We start from the raw sequence: 10809 nt of genomic DNA on the forward strand, positions 1-10809 counted from the left end.
GGTACGTGACCTCCACTGCCCCTGCAAGCATTCGAGCTTTTGATCCCAGCAATACATCCCTTGGAATGTGTGAGTATAAGACTATTCGTCAGTGAGCTGAAAAGGTCCCAAACAGAGACATCTGTACTTTTACTGAAGCTGGCGTCTGAGAAAGGGCAAGTGGGCAATGTCTAGCCAACAGCCTCATGTCTGCACGTCAACACAGCTTGGCTGCTCTCTACTTGCCAGTGCATGCTCAGTCCCTCTCACTAAGAGAGATAAAGGGCGTTTTTTTCTTTCGGAAAAGCGATCGCCCCTCAACCAAAAAAGAAAGCTGACTGCTGGTTCCAGTGGGGGCGGGATGGAGGGGGTAAGGTGGACCATGGAAAGCAAGAGTGTAGACAGAACAAACGTGAGATAAATGATGAATAAAATCTTGGCTCTGCTGGTGCTTCCAACCTGTGACCCGACTTAACCTTCCATGCCTTTTACACAGGCACAAGAAAAAAGGATTCGTGAAACCATCTTCTTTATTAGGCCGGATGAGTGAAAAAAATGAAATGCAAGGTCACTGCTTGTCACCAAAGTTCTGAGGCTTCCTTCGTGACTGCTGCATCTACTTTACATCAGAATTTGTCCACTGTTACCAACTTAAAAACTGTCCTTACATTAGGAAATTACAAAATTAATGTCGTTTTACATATTTTAAGCTGCATGCTTTATTGCCCTCATCCTCAGTAAGATTACGTGCTAGAATTTCTCAAATGGGATACCCATGAATTCCATTCGTCCTAAATTTATTAGTAGGAACCCATCTCAAAAAGGCATGTCCCAGGGGCGCCTGGGTGGCTCAGTTGGTTAAGCGACTGCCTTCGGCTCAGGTCGTGATCCTGGAGTCCCGGGATCAAGTCCCGCATCGGGCTCCCTGCTCGGCAGGGAGTCTGCTTCTCCCTCTCCCGCTCCCCCCTCTTGTGCTCTTTCTCTCTCTCACTCTCTCTCTCAAATAAATAAATAAAATCTTTAAAAAAAAAAAAAGGCATGTCCCTCACAGAAGATATACCACAGCAATTTTAACACTATTAGCCTAGGATAGTCTCACACCTGTATAGTGTAAATGATCAGTAAATCCTCAGTCAAGGAAACAACCTAGTCTGCTCCTCAAGTCATTCCCGGAATAAGCAGGAGGCAATGTTTGTGTTCACTGAAAAGTAACATCACAACAAAGTTTCTCTCAGAATTGCAGGAGAGAAAGTAAGGCCTGCTTGACCGTCAGCTGTGGCAACACCGTTTACTGAGTGTGTGCGGGTCTCCGTAATGGCCCCTTCCCAGGGGTGCAAGTGAAAGGGGCATGTCTGTCCTGGGCACTGTCTGTATCTGATGTCTACCCACTGCCTGGGGGGAGAAAGGGCCCCTATCAGTTACGGAATGAGTGAATCACATTTCATTCTAACTCTACAAAAGGAAAGAAGATCAGATCTTGACCTTCAAGAACTTCCCATACAGGACTATTAAAGACAAAAACAAGGCGCCTGGGTGGCTCAGTTGGTTAAGCGACTGCCTTCAGCTCAGGTCATGATCCTGGAGTCCCGGGATCGAGTCCCGCATCGGGCTCCCTGCTCGGCAGGGAGTCTGCTTCTCCCTCTCCCGCTCCCCCCTCTTGTGCTCTCTCTCTCTCACTCTCTCTCTCAAATAAATAAATAAAATCTTTAAAAAAAAGAAAGACAAAAACACAGAAGGAAAAATTAAAAAAAAAAAAAGCCTTCGATTCAAAATGAAATTTCTTGGTAATGCAAAGCATTTCAGTTTTAAAGTAAATAAAAACTCGCAAAATATTTCCCAGTGACCAAAAGCAATGAAGCATTTTGTCAGAATGTCCCGAAATGCTTTTCACAACAGTTTGATATAACTTGTAAAACAAGTTATTCTGCTTAGAAATTCTGTATTAATAGGAACATAATAGTGGCCTTAATCATATCAGATTGGTGAGGTCAAGGTAACATTTATCAAACACCCGCAGGCACCTTGAGCTGGATATTATTATTCCCATTTTACAGATAAGGAAAGAGACACAAGACACAACTTGCCCAAGTTCACATAACCAGTAAATGGGAAATAGCATCTAATCTCATTCTCTTAACTATATAACATGCTTTATATAAAGGAAATCAGGAAAATGATTAATAAAAAATAACAGTCACCTGTAATTTCAACACAGAGATAATCTCACCTAACATTTGGTATATAAATTTTCCTGGCATTTTACCAAATTGTATATACAGACAGACACACACAAACACACACACAAGCTCACTCTCTCACATTCACCCTCCAAAACAAATAGCCAAAAACCTCAGATCAATTTACACATGCCGTTTTGCGATCTGCTTTTTCAGTCTGCAAATTCTGATTTTCTTTCACATCAATAAATTACTCCCCTACCTCACCGCTAATAAATAAAGGGTTCTCTATTACATGTACACACCACAATTTATGTAGCCAATCTCCCTATTATTGAGCACTTAAATTGTTTCTAGCTTACAACTACCATAAACAAAACTACAAAAACCATTTTTGCAAATTTGAGGTTGTTTTTTTGTGTGTACTTTGTGGGGAAGTCACCAGAATCTGGAGATATGTTTTTCCCAAACTTCAGAGAGCACCCTCTTCCCAATTTTGAGACACTCCACTAAGCAGACTTCCCACCAAGAATCACCGTGGGGGAGAAAGCCACTGACGGAATATGGTATCTACATGCACTGTGCAGGTAAGAACCACTGCTATAGATTGGTCTCTGTACACATGCTTATTTCTTTTTCCTTAGTTTAAATTCCCAGTGATGGAAATGCCTGACTAAGGGACATGGCACATTTTTGAGGCTTTCCATGAGTAATACAAAATTGCCCTCCTGGAAAGCTGTTAACAGTTGAAACACCCACCAGCAGCATTTGAAAGTGACAATTCCCCAAACCTTCCAGTTGGCTAGACTTGTTTTTATTTTTTATTTTTAAACAATCAAATCCCTATATAGCCTTAAGTTTTAAAAACAGTGAAACTATTAGTAAAACAGCAAACAATTCAGATCAACAAATTTTAAAATACATACGTTTTCAAATGCAAAATATAAAACATTAATGGTATCAAATCCCAGCAGACTGAGAGTACAGAATAACAATTAGAAAATTTAGTGAAACCAGGCTCAGAAAGGTGTCAAGCTAGTAAGTAAAACCCCACATCTTCACTTGCCCATCTGGCTGATATTAGGCTTAATATTTGAGGCTTTGATAGCAATAAGCCATACTTTTTAACAAAAAACTTATGAAATTGTACATTCTTTCAAATTTTATAAATACTGTACTATCTTATAGCTAGTATGGCAATCTGAAGTTGTTAAAATCCTGTAGATATTCATTTATCAACAAATATCTGAATGCCTACTATGGGCTGGGCAATTTTCTCTGTTGAGGACATACTGGTGAATCCCACAAAGTCCCTGCCTTCAATGAACTGCTGTTCTGGGGGCGGGGCCTCAGGATCCTGCAGGGAAGAATCAGCAAATCATGGTTACGATGCCAGTCTGGAACCACTGGATTCTTGGGCAAATTATACCATCTCTAGGTCTCAGTTTCTTCATCAATAAACTTAAGAAGTTGACCAGATGACCTGAGACCTCTTCTGGCTCTCAAATTCTAGACTTTCTTTGGTTTTGTTTGAATGTTTAAGTTTTTATTACTGATAAGAGCTTTGCATTTTAAGCTCTATATAGTTCCACAAAAGCTGAATGTCGGATCTACAAAAAAGGTAATTTTACATCAACAGTAAAACTCTGGTGGATCCAGCCATCTTCAAAGAATCAACACAGGACAGATTCCAATTAGATGAAGATGTATGCTCCCAACTTTAATGGTTTCTTTGAAGAGGTTTCTAAAACGCCCTTGCCTCCTTCCCTTCTGTACTGTACTATAAATACTGAGGATGGGATGTGAAACAGGACCTCATTGGAATGGCAGTGGCCAGGAATGGCTGGCACCCCAGCTTTCAGGTGGCGCCTGGCGCCCTCAGGGGATACAGCATGGAGTCCTGGTGGTTTCTCACTCCTCTGCAGGTTACGCCCACCCTCAACTCAACAGACATGCACGGTTCTGTCTGCAGAATGTCTACAGCTCACAGCCCCATTAGCATTTCTAATATTAGAAATGGGAAGCACTACTACTGCCACCACTTGTTATTTTCCACCAGATGTTCCTGCCACCACCATTTCAAGTGTCCTCAGATCCAGAGTCTCCTTGCAGGCTGCTTCAGACAGCAGTCAGAGGAAGGCAGAGCAAGGGGCCTCAGCCTCCCAAGCCCCCCTCTAGGGAAGCGCCACACACAGACGTTCAGGAAGTGATAGCGCCTCCTTGTGGTCTGTCAGGATACTGCCACTAAATAATCGAGATAGATTCTCAATTACAGGCACAGAGGAGAATTCCAAGTCGTCTTCTGTACCGCCTACAAACCAGGAGAACAGGTAAAAGCCAAAATTTTTCTCACCTCTGTGGCAAAATTCCATGAAAAAATTCACCCACCAAAAGTTTTTTCTCAATGTCCAACATAAAACCATAAAACGGTATCTGATAAACCACCTCTGCTCACGTGAGCGACATTAGCAGCGATTGGTGAGAAAGTATGTGCTGTAATTTTAGACAATGTAAGACAAATTTGGAATTCCTGCATCTCCATAGCTCACAAAGGAAATATAAAGGAAGTAGTAAAAGTACTTTAACTCAAACATCTAAGCCGCTAAATCACCACAAGCAGTTACATATAAAACAGATGCTCACATGCTCCTGCTACATGAAGAGCTTTTACTGCAGGGACAGTGACAAAGGACAAAGCCAACTTTACTTAAGCCTTAGAGGAGTCACAGAATCTATCCTTTACCCAGTGTCCGCGCAGAGCTTATGAGAAAAAGTTGGAAGATAAACCTAGACACAACTTATTGGGTTCTGGTGTCAACCAATTAGAATAGCAAATTAAACAATTGAGAACCCTCATTCTGCAAGATGACAAAACTCCTAATGGCAAACAGAAGCCAAAAAGCCACAGTCAAGAGAAACAGAACAGATTCTTATTAGACATCTATAACAATTACTTGGCACAAAACTCTTTTCCCACGCTTTCAATTAATATAAAGGAACATGTATTTAGAATGACAAACAGATTAGAAGTTGGGAAGAGGAAATACCAGAGTTCCTGACAGTCCCTAAAATAGAACATGCGCACACTCTTCCTCTGAGGATAAAAGTACCTGCATAAAGTACATATATTTTATTTGCTCATTAGCCTGTCCTCTGCCCAAAGGAATTAATGCATTCAGTATCCAAAAAGAAAAAAAAGGCATCTTTGAAAATTTTACACTTAAGCAACTAGCAAATCTACTGAAATCAATGGTGAAACTTCTGATAAATTACTCAGAAATCACTATAATGTCCTGGAAAATCAGGTAGGTTTTTAAGGCTTCATACTTTAATTTCATGGAAAAGCAATCAAATGCAACCAATGTAAAGCAATACTTTGAGAGGATGTGTATAACAGATTTGGTAACGTCAAGGGCCAGAGCCAAGATGGAAAGCCAAATGAGACTCCGGAATCTAAGTAGTTTGACCAAAACCCGGCAAGATTATTTTTTTAAACTCTCAGATTATTCATTAATTCAACAGGTATTCCCAGCCCATCCTGGCCAAAGCTGTTCCTGGGTGGTGAGAAAGGATGGGGAGCAATCAGACCCCGCCTGCCCTCCTGGAGCTTCCAGAGGTGGAGGACCGCCACCATCCAAGGCCTCTATTCCGTGTCTGCAAACATTCCTTCACACACGCAAATAGCCAGGACACTGACTGCAGTGCCCGCTTGCTCCTGCCTGCCACTCTCCCCATCTCCCTCCCATCATAAACCCCAGCCACAGAGACAGCCCTCTGTTCCTCTGGCAAGAGAGGCTCAGATCCCCTGCAGGCCCTTTGCACTTGCTGTTCCCTCTGCCTGAGCCACTCTTCCTCCAGACCTCTAAACACACAGACTTCTTCCCTCATTCAACTCTGTGCTCAAATCTCTCCATCTGAGAGAGAGTGTTTCAGGGCCACTCAATCTAAAACAATGGCCCCCACCCTGCCCCTCTTTACTACAGCCATCAACTCTTACTACTTTCCCAGTACAGAGCACTATTTGGTGTTACCTCTTTTACCGCTTCTCTGCTTTTTGTTCATCTCCCCCAGTAAGATGTGAACTCATTACAGCGAGGCCTGTCCACCCTGTGCACCATTGTATTTGTAGTCCCTATAAAGTTACCTGCAATATAACAGATGCTGAATATATACTTATTTAAGAAGAGCAAATATAGGGGCACCTGGGTGGCTCAGTCGTTGAGCGTTGCCTTCGGCTCAGGTCATGATCCCAGGGTCCTGGGATCGAGCCCCGTATCGGGCTCCCAGCTCTGCGGGAAGCCTGCTTCTCCCTCTCCCACTCCCCCTGCTTGTGTTCCCTCTCTCTCTGTCAAATAAATAAATAAAATCTTAAAAAAATATATCTTTAAAAAAAAGAGCAAATATAGGCAATATTGGCAGTTTTGTACTACAATGGCAGGTGCCACATAATAAAGAGAAAACACCTTAAATGCTAAATGAGTTGATCAGTTGAAAAAACTATAGCTTACAGGAGTCTTAAAATACTCTAAAAAATAAATGTAATGAACATAAAAAGGTCAACACTAGCTAATACTCAACTTTTATAATTTATTAGGCACAATTTCTGGGATTAGCAGTACTTTTACAACTTATTAACTCAACAAATATTCACAGCTTATCCTGACTGAGGCTGTTCCTGGGGGTGAGAAAGGATAGGGAGCAACCAGACCTTGCCTGCCCTCTGGAGGTAGGGTGTTAAAAGCACTCTGAGAGGTCGATTTTTAATTTAAATGAGCCAAATATTTTCTGAAATCATACCCGCCCCCCTTAAGAGTTACTCATACCCTTCTCCCAAACTGTACAATTTGTAACCATATTGTAACAACATTAAAATAGGAGAATTTGGTGATAATCTACAGAAGGCAGGCATTTAGTGCCTAATGGTAAACCAAAACTGCCTTCATCTTCAATTTAATCAAAGGCACAAGCCTTTTCTCCATGTTCAGAAATATTTAATCTCTTGTGAATTTTTCTTACCGATTATTCTTAAAAGTTTATGTCTGTTCTTTCTTTTCTTGAAACAAAGAGGTGGGGTACTAATCAAGGTGTATGACTTTAGTTCCTGGCCATCATGGCTCAGGCTTCACCACAAAGACACCAAAGATCCTTACGGATCACTATGAAATTATACAAAAGCAAAAGGTGTATATTGGAGACAAGGGGCATTTGTTTTCTGGAATGTGAGGCAAAGAAGTAAGTTACTACTGCCTTTGGGCCTTTGGGAACAATTGAAATCCACTTACAAACCTTAAAAACTAATGTTTTACAAAAATTTTATAACAAAATATTAGAAACAACCTACACATATCTCAATAAAAAGGAGGTTAAATAAATAATGGTTCACCCTTACTGGAGTACTCTCAGCAGCTCTTACAGAATGAGACAGCTCTCTTAAGTATTGACAGAGGGACTGCCAAGATTTAGTACTCTAAGGGAAGGGCGGGGAGCTGGTGCAGAACAGCATATACAATGAGTCCTCATTTGTGGAAAGACAAATAAAAAGAACACATATAAAATGTTTATACTAGCATAAGCTATATCTGGAAAGATATATACAAGGAACCAGTAATCCTGGTTCCTGGGGAGAATAGGGTGCTGTGTTTCAGAGAGGGGAGAGAGATACACTTTCTGCTCCAGACCTTTTTATATCTATTCAATCTCCCACAGTGTGCATAGATCGCCTGTCCCACAAATACAATAAATTTTAATATCAGAATAATTTATACTATCGCCAACATATTATTCAAGGATGATCATCAAAAGCACAGGCTTTCAAAAATCACAAAAGTTGTTCCATTCGACAGCAGAGTTCCTGATTCTTAATTCCCAGAAGAGAATCCAAGTCTCCACTAATTAGAGAGGCTCGCTTGTGATCTCACCTATTACAAAGCAAATAAGCCTCAATTCAATTCTTGGAAGGGAACTAGCTGCTAGGTTCACCTTGAAAGCATACCTCGTATTTAAATTGAGCTTGTTACTACCTAATGAAGCCTCCAAATTAACACCGTTTCCACCTGGCGATAAAACAGAAAGTCAATGTAAAAAACGAGAGGAGAGTCTGGAGTTTCTGAAAACACACTATACTTAGGTTTCCCTTCTTCTGCCAGGCTTAGACAAGGAACCCTCTGATATTAGTGAAACAGGATTTCAGATCTGTGGCAAAATAATAATTTTAAGGAGAGGGGCAAGCACAATTTGCACTATACAAACGCTTTAATTTTTCATTTGTAAGGGATGGAAATTTGCTTTAAACTTAGGATTCATTTGTGGACCACCCCTGACTAAATGATACTAAGTCACATTAATTTTACTCCAAGCAAAACTTTTAATGAAACACAAATCTGAAACTGAAAACGAACATGTCAGAAGACAAACCTTAAACTGAAACCCTTCTGTTGAAAAATGTTGTTAAAAGAACACAAAAAGAAAAGCAAAAAATTCATTTCCATATAAATGCTACACAAGAATGTACGCGTTATATCAATATTTGACTGCATTAAACATACCCCCACAAAAAGGCACACAAAGACACCCAACTGAGAATAAAGATCATATATATATATATATATATATATATATTTTTTTTTTTTTTGGTAGCGGAAGGTGGAGACCAGAATCACATTTTTCAAGCCCAGGAGTAAATGCACAACCACTTGATACGAAGTTTTCTGTCGGAGTCAGAATTCAAGATTCCAGCTCCATCCTTTTAGACAACCTATCAGAAGTGGCATCTTTCATGAAACCCAACTTTGATCACTAACAGTTTAACTTTGGGGTTTTCGAGTTTAGCGCTTTCGGATATAAGCACATAAAAATACAGGTAAATCACATACACTATAAATAAGGGAAGGAGAGAGGAAGAAGTGGTTTCATGAAGAGCTGAAGTACGGGGTCACGAAATCAATCGGTTGATTACATCTCCAAAGGAAAATAGAAATTAAAGCTCCTTCCCATCCCCCAGGTAGCCTCTGGTCTCAGAACTTACTGCCCTACGTGGGGCAGAAGTTCGCGACCGCGGAGTCGGCGCCCTCCGGGACGCGAGGTGGCCCAAGGGCGCGCGGAGAGCGGCGCGACCCGGAGCGCTCCCCCTCCCCCGTCACTCCCCGCGGACGCCCCCAGACCAGAGCCGGCCGGAGCGCTGCCCCCCACCCAGCCAGAGCCTCCGGGCGCTCGCGGCGACGCGCCCACGGGACCGGGCTCCGGGCTCCGTGGCTCCCACTCCCACGGCCCGCGCCGCGCCCGCCCGCCTCCGCACTCACGGGCCGCTCCCGCGCCGCTATCTCGCCATCCCCCGCCGTCCGCTCGGCCGCGTCGGCCGCCGCCCGGGGGCTGCCCGGAGTCCGCAGTCGCCCGGGGACTGGAGGCGAGGAGGAGGGGGGCCGGGCACAACCCGCCGCCTCCGCCGCCTCGCCTCCCCTGTCCCAGCGCTGGGCTGCTCCAGGCGGCCACGGGCTTGGGGCGGCCCGCTGCCCTCCGCGAGCCCCGGGAGTCGCCGCCGCCGCCAGAGCCTCCCGGAGGCAACGCTAACGGCCACGGCCACGGCCGAGACGCTTCAGCCCGGACTGCGGCGCGCGGGGGCGGTGCCTGCACGCCGCTCGGCGGGGGGGCGCTGCTGTCCCGGCCCCGCCCCCAGACCCGCCCCGCCGCCCGCGCCCCGCGCGCCCCCGCCGGAAGCCGCCCGCGCGCCCCCGCCGCCACCGCTACCCACCTCCCCCCGCCCGGCCGCGCGCCTCCGGCGCTCGCCTGAGGGGCCGCCCCTGGGAGTCGGAGGACCGCGGCGGCGCGCGGGGCCGTAGCGCCGAGGGTGGCGCTTCCGCGGAGAGTCCTGCCCGGAGGCCAGCCTCGGAAGGTCGTGGAGGAGCCGGGGAGAGCGAAGCGGCCGGGCCGGTGCGAATCCTCACGGAATGCCGGCCGAGCGCGCGGCGGCCCTGCGGGGAAGGAGAGTGGCCCCCCAGATGCTGTCACTGCTCATTGCCAACATTGCATAGAGGATTGGAAAGTGTGGAGCCGCGTTTTCGCCTCCCCTGTAAAAACACATGAAAACCGGCTTCGCCTCCGCGAGGGTGGCGGTGGGGGGGAGGGGCGATTGCTTAGATTTTGAGTTACCTAAAATGCGCCCAGGGATGGGGCCCTGCCGCTCTGGCCACCTTCCTTCTTGGTGGTGCAGGGCTCCCTCTGTCCGAGAGGGCCCGCGGGGGCATTCTGATAATATCCTGGAGCCATCTAGTCTTGCCTCCAAGGCGTGGTGGGCTTATTTGTGCGGAGAAGAAACGGATCCCTTAATGGGGTGAGATTTTTTTCCTCCGTGCATTGTTCCCATTTCCGCAGTTTCACTTGGCCTCGATTTTCTTCCAGAGTAATGCACCAAATGAAATTAGCTGGAGAGCGCTTGATGGCGCAGAATCATGGTTTGAAGATGTTTACACTCCATGCCGGACGCGTTTCATGGTGTTCTCTTCGGCACAATTAATTTTGCAAAGTTCAGAAATGTGCCAGATAGAGCCCCTGGCACGCAGAGTCACAGGGCTTTGCAGACACACCTTCAATAGGAAGCCAGCTTGTTTGTTTCATTTGTGATTTATTTGATACACCAGCATCAAGGCCAGTGTGTTTT

At 44.9% G+C, this 10809-nt stretch overlaps 1 protein-coding gene across 1 annotated transcript in view; it reads right to left on the reverse strand.

Moving 5' to 3' along the window:
- Window positions 1-9688, reverse strand: part of LOC118006395 (leukemia inhibitory factor receptor) — a 76210-nt gene extending 66522 nt beyond the window's left edge. The window contains exon 1 of the mRNA XM_034999016.1: window positions 9455-9688. The gene's annotated coding sequence lies outside the window, so the exon portion shown is untranslated. The remainder of the gene's footprint in view (window positions 1-9454) is intronic.
- Window positions 9689-10809: the final 1121 nt, after the last annotated feature.

Source organism: Mirounga leonina, unplaced genomic scaffold (assembly GCF_011800145.1).
Source record: "Mirounga leonina isolate KUSES-001 unplaced genomic scaffold, KU_Mleo_1.0 Mir_96, whole genome shotgun sequence".
NCBI classification, from domain to species: Eukaryota; Metazoa; Chordata; class Mammalia; order Carnivora; family Phocidae; genus Mirounga; species Mirounga leonina.